Genomic DNA, 13,877 nt, shown 5'->3' on the forward strand with positions numbered 1-13,877 from the left:
AATGGCTTACGATAAATCGTTTGGGGACTAAATGTAGAGGGTAAGCACCTTGCCCAAGAGGGATTTATCGATATTAGTCCTATGTACCCTATATGATCATTGTATTCCTCCTACATTGTATCATGAGTTCAATGAGTTTAAGTTTTGATCTAGGGCACAAGATATCGCTTTTGCACTAAGTGCTCCTAGGGAGATCGATCTTTATCGAAGACGGCGTCCTTGTTTAGGTGGTAGATCCTATTGATTTGCTTCCCTTCTCGTCGTTCTAGCATGGGTCGTGGTAGCAGATCACCTACTTCCTCATGTCGTTGACCTCCTCCGTCCAGATCTACGCTGTCGGGTTGCGCATCGTCCTCGTGTTGCCGTGGTGGTAGGCATGCCTCGCCACGAACTATCCCCTGCGCTTTCATGGTGGCGTTGGGCCACGTTGCATCCAGACCATGTGCACCGATGCCCTCCTCAACCACCATCAACCCACGCCGACCTTCATCGTGTCCGCTAGGCGTCCTGTGGCGGACGGGTCTGGTCTCGACCCACCTATGCTCTGTGCTAGGATCTCCTTGCATACCCGTGCCTTCTCCACCATTTGAGATGAGTAGGGAGCCCAACGCTGGGCTTCGCTTTCATCATTGTAGGACATCTGGCCGGGGCGCCCTCTGCCGCCACCAATTTTGATTATTGCTGCTTATATCTTTTGGTTTGTCCAATCACTGATTGGGGTTGAACACCTACCGTTTATTGACCTCATGCGCGCTACTCCAACATCTACATTGACTACACCAACCTCTACTTTGACGGTACGGTTAGGTCAGTCACACTTGCTAAGGGGACTCCACATGTCGTTTCCTAGTTGCCTATTCGCGCGTCTTCATCGCTAGGTCATCATCACTAGCATAGATAGGGACACCTCTGCTGGCTTCTTCTATCATCATCCCACCTCGCGTGTACTTGGTTTGATCAGCTGATTGTGCATTAGCTTGTCGGCTTATTTTCCAGTTTCATCGTCTGTGGCGCTCCCATTGTGACTATGAGGGGATGTTAGAGTAAGTAGGAATAATTTCACATCGCCTACCATTGCGGGGTTTTCTACTCTTATGTATCCTATATAATCAGCCCATTGATTCTATTCCTCCTACAGTCAGGGCTAGTTCAATTGGTTGTTTTAGAGTCGGCATGACCACATAGAACCTTTGGAACCCATAGACAGGAAGACATAATAAAAACAATTGTGGGGAAAGAGCTACCTTTGGTCCCCGCAAATACAAAGAGAGAATGGAAATTAGGGTCCACGTATCTAGAAAATACGTACGGTTGGGAAAGAGCTACCTTTGGTCCCCGTAGATACTGAAAGTGCAATCAAGCCTTAATTGTGGGTTTTGGTGATAATGACCTCACAATTAGAGAACTAATGAGATTTATCGAGATGACAAGCAGGGAATTTATATTCGAGGATGCTACACGAAACGGAGGAGCCCCCAACTACAAATATAGATGGCTTCAAACTCAAAGAAGGTTTAAATTCTTTTATATATTGAATTTGAGTATAGGAAAAGCCGTACTATAAGGGGGCACAATGCTTAAGCTAATCTGTGCTACCAAGTGCTCAAACAACCACATACATCCTCAGATTCACATCCAAGACAGTCTACACTTCACTATTATCCTTACGGTCTTACGGGGTGCGAGCTCCGACTCGCACGACCCCTTGGGTGCGGGCTCTGGTTCGCCTGACCCCTTGGGTGCAAGCTCCGACTCGCCCGACCCCTTGGGTGCAGGCTCTGGTTCGCCCGACCCTTTGGTCGCAGGCTTTGTCTCACCCGACCCCAAGGTCGCGGGCTCCGTCTCGCCCGACCCCAAAGTCTCGGACTCCGTCTCGCTCGACCCTTTGGTCGTGAGCTCTAGATCGCCCGACCCTTTGGTCGCGGGCTTTGTCTCGCTCGACGCTTTGGTCACGGGCTCCGGCTCGACCGACCCTTTGGTGGCGGCCTCGTCTCGCCTGACCTCAAGGCCGTAGACCTCGTCTCGCCCGACCTCTTGGGTGAAGTGACCGTTGGGGCCTGAGGGGTATATATACCTTTCCCTTTCTTTCCCAATGGTAATGAACCAACCTGCTCCCTTCTTTCTCACTTCAACACACTCAAAATAGAGCAGGAGCTCTCTCTCTCTCTTTCACTCCATTGTTGACCTCAAGCCCCCAAGCAAATCCATTGATTTCCCCATCAATCCTTGAGGGATAAGGGTCCAAAACTTGATTAGAGAGCATCTCCATTGATTCCAAACTCTAAAAAGCACTTGGTTCACGTTTTGGCCGGCGGTTGTGTTTGTTACTCTTGGAGATTGGCTCCTAGCCGGCTAGAGCATCGCCTGGTGAGTTTGTCAACTTGTGTGGTAGCTCCGAGAGGTTTGTAACCACCTCTTGCAGCAAGTAAAATCATCCCTCATCTCAAGAGTTCACTCTCTTGACTTTAGAATGAGGTAGGGTTGCAAATCCCTAAGCCTTAGCGGTATACCTCAACAACGTGGACTTAGGCAAGCCTTGGTGGCGAGCTGAACCACGGGATAAATCCTTGTGTCATCCTGTGCTTGTGTTGCTACATTTGTGTTCTTGTTGTTGTTGAGGTGATCTCTGGGATTGAGGCCGATCTACTTGTGCATGGTGTTCCCACAACTTTTAGTTGTCGATCTGTGATCTACCACCCTGCAGGAAGCTAAGAAATTTATCCGATCTAAATTTTGTTGGGTAGATTTTGAACTTTGAACTAATCTCTCCTGTAGGTACGACAGTACTGCGCTCAAACAGCGGTAGTGCCGCTGGTGAATTTGACTTCGGCTTGAGTTGAATTGTTACAGGCCTATTCACCCCCCCTCTAGGCGTACTAGAGATCCTTCAAGTGGTATCAGAGCAAGGTTACCTCATGTGCGCTTCACCGTGTGAGGTATGGAGCCCGGGGGAGGATCCGGTGTCTAAAGCCCATCAACGTCGATCCAGAGGACGTTGGGCTGCATGACACCGACAGCAGTGAGCTTAGCGCCTCTACAACGAGCAACTCCACGCTCCCACAACTGGAGGCTACCGATGCCAAAAAAGCTCAAAATGAAGAAGAAAGAAGAAGAAAAAGAATAGCTAGAAAAGAGAAAAGATAAGCAAGAGAGAAAAAGAAGAAGGAGCAGCAGCGGTTAGAAGAGAAGAAAGCAAGAAAAGAAGAAAGAAGAATCAAGAGAGAAGCTAGAAGAAAAAGAAGAGAAGCAAGAAAGAAGAAGGAACAAGAAGCAAAAGCCTCCAATGCATCTTCAAGTGAGTTATCTAGCAGCTCCGAAGATGGTGATGATGATGAGTCCTACCGAGTGCATAGCAAGAAGAACAAGAAAGGAAAGGGCAAGAAGAATGACGACAACAAATATGCCGCCATATCCTTTAACTATTCTTCTATGTCCATGACTAACCATGATCGCAAGTCTTTCATCAATGTGCCTGCGGGCAAGTTACCTCATTTCGATGGGACTAACTTTGCCAAGTGAAAGCACTTGATGAGAGCCTATCTTATAGGTCTTCATCCCAACATTTGGGAGGTTGTTTGCAATGGATTTGAGCCACCGGTTGATTCCAAGAATCCAACACTAGAAGAGATGAGAATCATTCACCTAAATGGTCAAGCCACAAGTGTGTTGCTTAGTGCCTTGGATGGTGATGAGTACAATAGAGTGATTGGAGTTGATGTTGCCAAGCAAATATGGGACACTTTACACCTAGTACATGAAGGGGTTGACAAAGTGAGAAAGGCAAGAATTGACTTGTTGATGTCAAAACTCAACCGGTTTGTAATCTTGGATGGAGATGGGCCATAAGAGATGTTTGATAGGTTGATGACAATGGTGGGCAAGATTAGAGGCTATGGTTGTGATGAGCTAGATGATCATAAAGTTGTCAAGATTATGTTGGAAGCTTATTCACCTAGAAATGAGACCGTAGTCACTCTAATCAGAGACAAGAAGAAGTTTGAGTACTTCACACCAAATGATGTACTTGGGAGGATCTTGACCTTTGATATGCAAAGAGAAGAAGCAAATGAGAGGAAGAAGCTTAGAGAATTGCAAGCAAAGCTAGAAGGCATCAACATCAACAAGGATGTAGCTCTCAAGGCCAACAAATCAAGCATGCAAGGCTCTACTAGCAAGTCCAAGACCAACAAGCAAGCTTCAACTAGCAAGCCCAAAGCAAGCAAGCAAGTTCAAGAAAGAGTAGAGACCACCTCATCCTCTAGTGAGAGTGAACATGATGATGACCAATACGAGAAAGTGGATGATGTTGCTCTCTTTATGAGGAGGTATCACAAGGGGCTAAAGAAGCAAGGCTACAAGGTAGTGAAGAGAAGCTTTCCAAACAAGAAAAAGAGGACATGCTACAATTGTGGAAGCACCGATCACTTCATTGCCAAGTGTCCATATGAGATCAAGGACAACAAATACAAGAAGGACAAGAAAGAGGAGAAGGCCGACCGTAGAAAGAGCAAGAAGTATATGGGAGAGGTTCACATTGGGCATGAATGGGACTCAACTAAAGAAAGCTCATATGAAGAAGATGAGAAAGTTGCAACCATTGCTATCCATGAGCCATCTTCTTCACCAAGACTCTTCACCAACATATTCGATGATGACTACTACTCCCCTCACATTTGTCTCATGGTAAAGGGTGAGAAGATAAAATCCAAATCCAAGGCCAAAGCTCCTCTACCTCCACCTCCTAGTGATATCTCTAGTAGTGATCTTAATGATAGCTCTAGTGATGAAGAAATAAACATGATAACTAAAAGTTTGGATAGAAAGACCAAATTATTCATCACTAAGCTAATGGAGGACTTAGAGAGTGTCCAAGCCGAGCTAGAATCTAGAGAGGAAACTCTTACCAACAAGAGAATCACTACATTACTAGCAAGGAAGCTCTTGCATTAGAGAGAAGTGAGGTGAAATCCTTGCGCAAGGCCTTAGCCAAAGAACAAGGGGGCCATGCTATCACAAAGAAAGAAAATATTGCTCTCAAGAAAAAGTATTGTGACTTAGATGAAAAGCACAAAGAACTTGAGTTGCAATATAACATTCTTTGGGATAGCAACTCACATCCCTCTAAAGCAAAGGATGCCTCTACTACCTCCACTAGTCAAGGTAGTGGAAAATGTTATAATATTGATTTGAATGCTTATTCCACTAACCTTGCAAACATGGAGGCAATGAGAAAAGAAATTGCTAGACTCAATGAGATCATTGACAAGGGTTGCTTGAGTGGTAAGGCTCAAGTAAGTGACAAGAAGGCAAATAATTCAAAAGTGCTTCAATTCAAGTAAGGGAGACACCCTCAATCAAGCATGGGCTTGGGCACACTACAGGAGCCAGCACAAATGGAAGAAAGATCATAAATGGCTATGAGTGTGTCAAGTTTGAGAGGAAAGAAAGAGTTGGTACAGATCAGCCTGCACAGATAGCGACAGTGCCGCAGTGAAGGCCGGCTGTGTCGCTCTCCGCAAAAATGGGAAGGCTACCAACTCTACTCCTGATCAAACTAAGCCCAAGAAGAAGGTGTCCCAGCAGAAACAGGTTCAGCAGAAGCCAAAGGAATCAGTGTGGGGCACTATGAATAAGTATGTCTATCAACCAAAGACTTATGCACCTCGACAAAGCTTGACTTCATGTTTTGTTTTGAGGAACAACAATAGTGGAAAAGTGGTTGCCAAATATATTGGAAAGAAAGCCAACACATATAGGAACACTTCTATTTGGGTTCCTAAATTTCTTGTGACTAACATGCAAGGCCCCAAGTCAAATTGGGGACCTAAATCAAGCAACTAAATCTATTTTGCAGGCATACTCCTCCGGTGGATCAAGTTGGGTGCTTGATAGTGGATGTACAAATCATATGACCGGAGAAAGGAGTATGTTCTCATCATATTCCCTGATGACGCACTCAAATGAAAATATAGTCTTTGGAGACAATTCAAAGGGGGATGTAATTGGTCTCGGTAAAGTTGTTATAACCCTTGAGCATTCAATTACAAATGTATTACATGTTGATTCGTTGAGTTATAATTTGTTGTCTGTTTCTCAATTGTGTGAGATGGGATACAATTGTCTCTTTTTGGATAAGGGTGTGGAAGTCTTTGGAAGAGATGATTCCTCTATTGTCTTTATGGGTCAATTAAAGAACAAGTTTTACTTAGTTAATTTCAACAAAAGTAAAGCTAAGCTTGAGACTTGTTTAGTGGCAAAATCTAGCATGGGTTGGCTTTGGCATTGTCGACTAGCCCATGTTGGGATGAGGAACTTGGCCAAACTTCTAAAAGATGAACATATCCTTGGGCTAACAAATGTTCACTTTGAGAAAGATAGGATATGTAACGCTTGTCAAGCTGGAAAGCAAGTTGGCGTACCTCACCCACCAAAGAGCATCATGACCACGACGCAACCATTGGAGCTCATGCACATGGATCTCTTTGGACCAGTCGCCTACCTAAGTATCGGGGGTAACAAATATAGTCTTGTTATTGTTGATGATTATTCTAGTTTCGCTTGGGTATTTTTTTGTTTGATAAGTGTCAAGTTAGAGACAAAGTGAAGACTTTTGTTAGAAGAGCTCAAAAGGAGTTCGGTCTCCCCATCAAGAAAATGAGAAGAGACAATGGGATCGAATTCAAGAACACCCAAGTTGAGGAGTTTCTTGATGAAGAGGGCATCAAGCATGAGTTTTCAACTCCATACACCCCTCAACAAAATGGTGTAGTAGAGAGAAAGAATCGTACACTAATTGAGATTGCAAGGACAATGCTAGATAAGTACAAGACGTCAGACCTCTTTTGGTGCGAAGCCATCAACACCGCTTGCCATGCCATCAACCACCTCTACATACACAAGAAGTTGAAGAAAACTTCATACTAACCGGTAACAAACCAAAGGTGTCCTACTTTATAGTGTTTGGGTGCAAGTGTTTTATACTTAATAAGAAACCCAAAACCTCTAAGTTTGCACCTAAAGTTGATGAAGGTTTTCTTCTTGGTTATGGATCAAATGAGCATGCCTATCATGTTTTCAACAAAACCTCTAGGAGAGTTGAAATAGCGGTAGACGTAACATTTGATGAATCTAATGGCTCTTAAATGGAGCAAGTTGATTCAAGTGTTGTAGGAAAGGAGGATCCACCATATGAAGCAATCAAGCAATTGGCTATTGGTGATATTAGACCACAAGAAGATGAAGTCAATAAAGTGGTGGTTCCTCAAGCTGCTAATGAACAAAGTTCCGCTAATGTACCTGATGCTGAGCGGGAGCCAACCCCTGCTGTAAATTAGCAGAGCGGCAGTGCCGCACATAAGAGCGGCAGTGCCGCACTCCCTCTGACAGCAGCAGCAAGTCAAACTCTGATTCAAGGACAAAACCTACAACCTATATTCGAGCAAGAAGATAATGAAGATCCAGAAGATGGACAAGAGGCCATTGATTATCCAAGGCTAAGGCAAACAAAATAATGGGATCATCCCATTGACAACATCCTTGGGAGTCTTCGAAAGGGGGTAACAACTCATTCACATTTAGCAAACTTTTGCCAATATTACTCGTTTGTTTCCTCTTTGGAACCTCTTAAGGTTGAGCAAGCACTTGGAGACCCAGATTGGGTGATGGCCATGCAAGAAGAGCTCAATAACTTCGAAAGAAACCAAGTGTGGACCTTGGTGGAGAGACCCAACACCCATATTATTGGCACCAAGTGGGTCTTCTGCAACAAGCAAGATGAGAATGGCGTGGTGACAAGAAACAAGGCAAGATTGGTTGCTCAAGGTTTCACTCAAGTAGAGGGCTTGGACTTTGAGGAAACATATGCACCGGTGGCAAGACTTGAAGCAATCCGAATGCTTCTAGCCTATGCCGCTCATCACAATTTCAAGCTATATCAAATGGATGTGAAGAGTGCATTCCTCAATGGCCTCATTCAAGAACTTGTCTATGTTGAGCAACCATCGGGTTTTGAAGATCCCAAGTTCCCCAACCACGTCTACAAACTCCAAAAGGCGCTCTATGGGCTTAAGCAAGCACCAAGAGCATGGTATGAATGCCTTAAGGAATTCTTGCTTAAACAAGGTTTTGAAATAGGCAAAGCTGACCCTACCATTTTCTCTCACAAAGTTGGAAAAGATATATTTGTGTGCCAAATATATGTCGATGACATAATATTTTGTAGTACTAATCATTCTTTTTATGAGGAATTTAGTAGGATCATGACCAAGAGATTTGAGATGTCCATGATGGGTGAATTGAAGTTCTTCCTTAGATTTCAAATCAAGCAAGTGAAGGATAGAACTTTCATTAGCCAAACGAAGTACACCCATGATATGCTCAAGAAGTTTGACATGGTGAATGCCAAGCCTATCAAAACTCCCAAGCCAACCAATGGACATCTTGATCTCAACATTGAAGGGAAAGCCGTGGATACCAATGTATATCGTTCCATGATCGGCTCTCTACTTTATTTGTGCGCATCTAGGCCCGATATTATGCTTAGTGTGTGCATGTGTGCTAGATTTCAAGCTAACCCTAAAAAGTGTCACTTAGTGGCCGTTAAGAGAATCTTGAGATATCTAGTACACACTCCTAACCTTGGCTTGTGGTATCCTAAGGGCTCTAAGTTTGATCTACTTGGGTATTCAGATTTCGATTACGCTGGTTGCAAAGTAGATCAAAAAAGCACTTCGGGGACATGTCAATTCCTTGGACAATCCCTAGTGTCTGGGAGTTCAAAAAGGCAAAATTGTGTAACCCTTTCCACCGCTGAGGCCGAGTATGTTGCAGCCGATGCATGTTGTGCTCAACTACTTTGGATAAGGCAAACCCTTCAAGATTTCGGATGTCATTTTACCAAAATCCCATTATTATGTGATAATGAGAGTGCCATTAAGCTTGCTAACAATCCCTTAAGTCACTCTAGAACCAAGCACATAGACATCCGTCATCATTTCTTGAGAGATCATGGAACCAAAGGAGATATCAAAATTCGCCATGTGAGCATCGAAAAGCAACTAACCGATATCTTCACAAAGCCCCTCGATGAGTCAAGGTTTTGTGCTTTACGTAGTGAGCTAAATATACTTGATTCTCATAACGTGGTTTGAATTTTAGCATGCCTCTGATTGATAAACTAGTATCTAGGCAAAAGAGTTGAAAATTTTCATATTGTGCATGAAAATGATTTATAAAAGACAACTTATGTATCATGATCATGGTCTGTACTGATTATTTTATTTCTGGTCATGGTATATAGGTGACATGTGTCCATATCTAATACAGAGAGAGTCATATAGATTATAGCTAACTCCCACTGTCTTGGGGAGTGCGGCAGTGCCGTGCCTGCCATGCGGCAGTGCCGCACTTTGAATCTCAATTGAGATTCGGCCCAAACAGTTTTACTACAGGGCCCATTTATTCTTTCTCTTATTCTCAGGACCATAGTAACTTCCTTCCCTCTCTCTTTCCCCCCGACGCCGACACCCATGCCTCTCTCTCCTCTCGCGCCCGTACCATCACCGTCGCTTGGCCATTCGTTGCCAATCTCTAGCAGTGCCGCGGCAGCTGCTAGCTCTCCCTCAACGATGCTGACGGTTGCTGCTGCCCTTAGCCCAAGCAATTTCTTCCCTCTCCTCTCCTATCCTGGGTTGAGAAGATGGAGCACGAAGATAATGACCAAAGGGGGAAAAGGAAGATGAATGAGCAAAGAGACAAGGATCCACCTTGCCGTGGTCGAGGGACATCAACAACAGCAGGTAGTAGTGTAGCTCCAAGGGGACTTGGTGATAAGGGGAGGCATGAGCAATACATTGAAGATGAGGAGAGGCTAGAGATGACAGGTTGTACCACTGATGCCATTCCCGACACCCCACAGCATCTTTCTGAGTCTGATGGCAGATACATGAGAGATTTTGAGGGTGAGATCATCATGAGACCTCCAGATGACTCCCACTAGCATGCAGTTGTCAACTATTCCAAGAGTTGGAAGCTAGTGGAAGAGGCAAGGGAGATCAATCCCTATGCAGTGCGTAAAGATTTGGGCATTGATTACAGATTCTGGAATGAGTTCCATTCCAACTTTTATGCCATTGCCATTCTTGCATCTAAGAAAACTAAGATCATTAAGATGTAGTATATTGATTGGGATGAGATGCAGGAGAAGGAGGAGCCTGAGTTTGACAAGGTGATCAAAATTTGTAACAGGTTCCAGCTTTTAGACATCATGGGTTTCCAGTATAACTAGAATGAGGAAGTCCTTGTACAGTTTCATGCCACATACTTCTATGACCATACCTCTGATGAGATTCACTGGATGACTGATGGTCGGCACTACCAAGTCGAGTTTATCACTTTCAGCCTGATTCTTGGCTTTGGGGAGGAGCACAGAGGTTACACTTACATTCATGATGAGCCTCGAGCTGAGATCTGTGACATCAGTTACATGTGGACAGATAGAAGGATTGCAGATGGCAAGAGGAGTGGTCTACACAGCTTCTATTACATCCTCAACAACCTCATTAGGAACACCATCAATCCAAAGGATGGAGTAGCCTCAGATATTAATGGCTATGTGAGAAATGTGTTGGCTTGATTCGCTCCAGGTGGGGATAGGTTCAATGTCCCTAGATTCATGTGGACTGAATTGAGATTTGCTATGGAGGATGGGAGGAGGGGTCTGCCCTATGCCCCTACCTCATGTTCATGATTGAGAGGGTCACTGGATTTTATTTTCTGAAGGATGGGATGCACACCGTCTACAAAATTGAGAAGACTCAGCCTGCTGTAGCTACTCAGGGAGTGGGGAGCCCTCATGCTCATGTAGATATCCCTGAATCTCCCCACTCTAGGTCTCATAGTGGAGGCAAAATGAAGAAGTTTGGCAAGTGGTTGAAGGCAATCTTTGGAAAGTGCACCTATGCAGCTGACAGAGCATATGAGACACAGCTTGAGCAACGTCAGCAACATGGACAGGACCTTCCACCACTTCCTCCTATTCCACCTTCTCCATAGTATGACCTTCCGAGTCTCTCCGACATAGATTCAGATGATGAGGAGGAGCAGCAAGGATGAGCACCAAGATTGGGATGAGACCTTGGAGGGATACCGTCAGAGATAGGAGCTGAGGCGTTACACTCGTTCCACTTGCTACACCACCACCACTCACCATTAGGGCCGTGCACGTATTGACTTTGACGATGATGATTGTGATGGTGGTGCCAGGACTGCTGCAGGAGGTGATGATATTGATTGGACTAACATCCAGGGAGATGACGAGTAGGTGTTGATCTTTCTTCTTTTCCTCTCTTTTTGGTGCTTTATGCCAAAGGGGGAGAAAATTAGAGGGGTCAACAACTTTTCGCAACAGCTGCGCTTCATGTCCTATTCGATGAGTGTTAGTCTTCACTAGGTGGAAAGTTTGAGAGTTGTTCAAAACTTTAAATTGTGAAATAATGCTACTATTTGACTCTTTGTTTATCGGATATGGACATGTATCGTTGTGTGGATTAGAAGTCATCTTATTGTGCTAGGTTGCATATCCTTTTGTCTGAGCTAGCTATGTGGTGCTTGACTCTGTCTTGCTTGTACAGTCAGGTGAGGCTCTGCCGCACAGCAGCAAGCACATGTGTGCATAAACTGTCATTTGCATCATGTTTTACATACCTGACACAGTATGCAGCACCCCATAGGAGCTTGGATGTAGGGGCAGCCCCATCACTTTCACTAAAATGTGAATCTTGGCTTCTTATGCCAATTTGAGAATTCAATTCTCTATTCACATATTTAGGGGGAGACTCTACACCCATGGCTCAAAAAGTCTTAGTATTTATTTCATATCTTTTATAAGCTCTAATTGGGTTTTCATCAATCACCAAAAAGGGGGAGATTGAAAGTGCAATCAAGCCTTAATTGTGGGTTTTGGTGATAATGACCTCGCAATTAGAGAATTAATGGATTTATCGAGATGACAAGCAGGGAATTTATATTCGAGGATGCTACATGAAACGGAGGAGCCCCCAACTACAAATATAGATGGCTTCAAACTCAAAGGAGGTTTAAATTCTTTTATATATTGAATTTGAGTATAGGAAAAGCCGTACTATAAAGGGGGGCACAATGCTTAAGCTAATCTTTGTTACCAAGTGCTCAAACAACCACATGCATCCTCAGATTTATAGCCAAGACAGTCTACACTTCACTATTATCCTTACTGTCTTGCGGGGTGCAAGCTCCGACTCACCCGACCCCTTGGGTGTGGGCTCCGACTCGCCCGACCCCTTGGGTGTGGGCTCCGGTTCGCCTGACCCCTTGGGTGCGAGCTCCGACTTGCCCGACCCCTTGGGTGCGGGCTCCAGTTCGCCTGACCCTTTGGTCACGGGCTCTGTCTCACCCGACCCCAAGGTCGTGGGCTCCGTCTCGCCCGACCCTTTGGTCGCGGGCTCTGTCTCGCCCGACCCCAAGGTCGCAGGCTCTGTCTCGCCTGACCCCAAGGTCATGGGCTCTGGCTCGCCTGACCCTTTGGTCGTGGGCTTCATCTTGCCTGACCCTAAGGTCGCGGGCTCCGCCTCACCTGACCTCAAGGCCACGGACCTCGTCTCGCCTGACCTCTTGGGTGGAGTGACTGTTAGGGCCTAGGGGGTATATATACCTTTCCCTTTCTTTCCCAATGGTAACGAACCAACCTACTCCCTTCTTCATCACTTCAGCACACTCAAAACAAAGCAGGATCTCTCTCTCTCTCACTCCATTGTTGACCTCAAGCCCCCAAGCAAATCCATTGATTTCCCCATCAATCCTTGAGGGATAAGGGTCCAAAACTTGATAAGAGAGCATCTCCATTGATTCCAAACTCTAAAGAGCACTTGGTTCACGTTTTGGCCGGCGGTTGTGTTTGTTACTCTTGGAGCTTGGTTCTTAGCTGGCTAGAGCGTCGCCCGATGAGCTTGCCAACTTGTGTGGTAGCCCCAGGAGGTTTGTAACCACCTCTTGCAGCAAGTAAAATCACCCCACATCACAAGAGTTCACTCTCTTGACTTGAGAATAAGGTAGGGTTGCAAATCTCTAAGCCTTAGTGGTATACCTCAACAACATGGACTTAGGCAAGCCTTGGTGGCAAGCTGAACCACGGTATAAATCCTTGTGTCATCATGTGCTTGTGTTGCTACACTTGTGTTCTTATTGTTGTTGAGGTGATTTCTAGGATTGAGGCCGATCTACTTGTGTGTGGTGTTCCCACCACTTTAAGTTGTCGATCTGTAATCTACCACCCTGCAGGAAGCTAAGAAATTTACCCGATCTAAATTTCGTTGGGTAGATTTTGAACTGTGAACTAATCTCTCCTATAGGTGTGGCAGTACCGCGCTCAAACAGCGGCAGTGCCGCTAGTGAATTTGACTTCGGTTTGAGTTAAATTGTTATAGGCCTATTCACCCCTCTCTAGGCATACCAGAGATCCTTCAGATACATAGAGAGAATGGAAATTACAGTAGGAAAAGAGCTACCTTTGGTCGTTGTAGATACCAAGAGTGAAGGAACGAGAAAGACCACCAGAGGGGATGAATGGGAGCCAATCAAAATTTCTTCTGAAATGGCCGCTGTCCCAAACAACCCTCTAAAACACACGAGTGGTGCCCTCGAGCCAGCTGGTGGCTGGATGTTTTTCGTGATATGACCGAAGAACATAGTGGGACATTCACCATAGTAGAAAAACCAAGCACAACACCGAAACACTCTAAACCCCAAAAAACGGAGCTCTCAACTTCAATCACAATAAAGCAAGAGTCTAACTCAAAATCCTTTAAGCCAAATGGTGACTTAAGGACTGAGAAAAGTTCCTA

Source organism: Miscanthus floridulus, chromosome 10 (assembly GCF_019320115.1).
Source record: "Miscanthus floridulus cultivar M001 chromosome 10, ASM1932011v1, whole genome shotgun sequence".
Classification (NCBI taxonomy): domain Eukaryota; kingdom Viridiplantae; phylum Streptophyta; class Magnoliopsida; order Poales; family Poaceae; genus Miscanthus; species Miscanthus floridulus.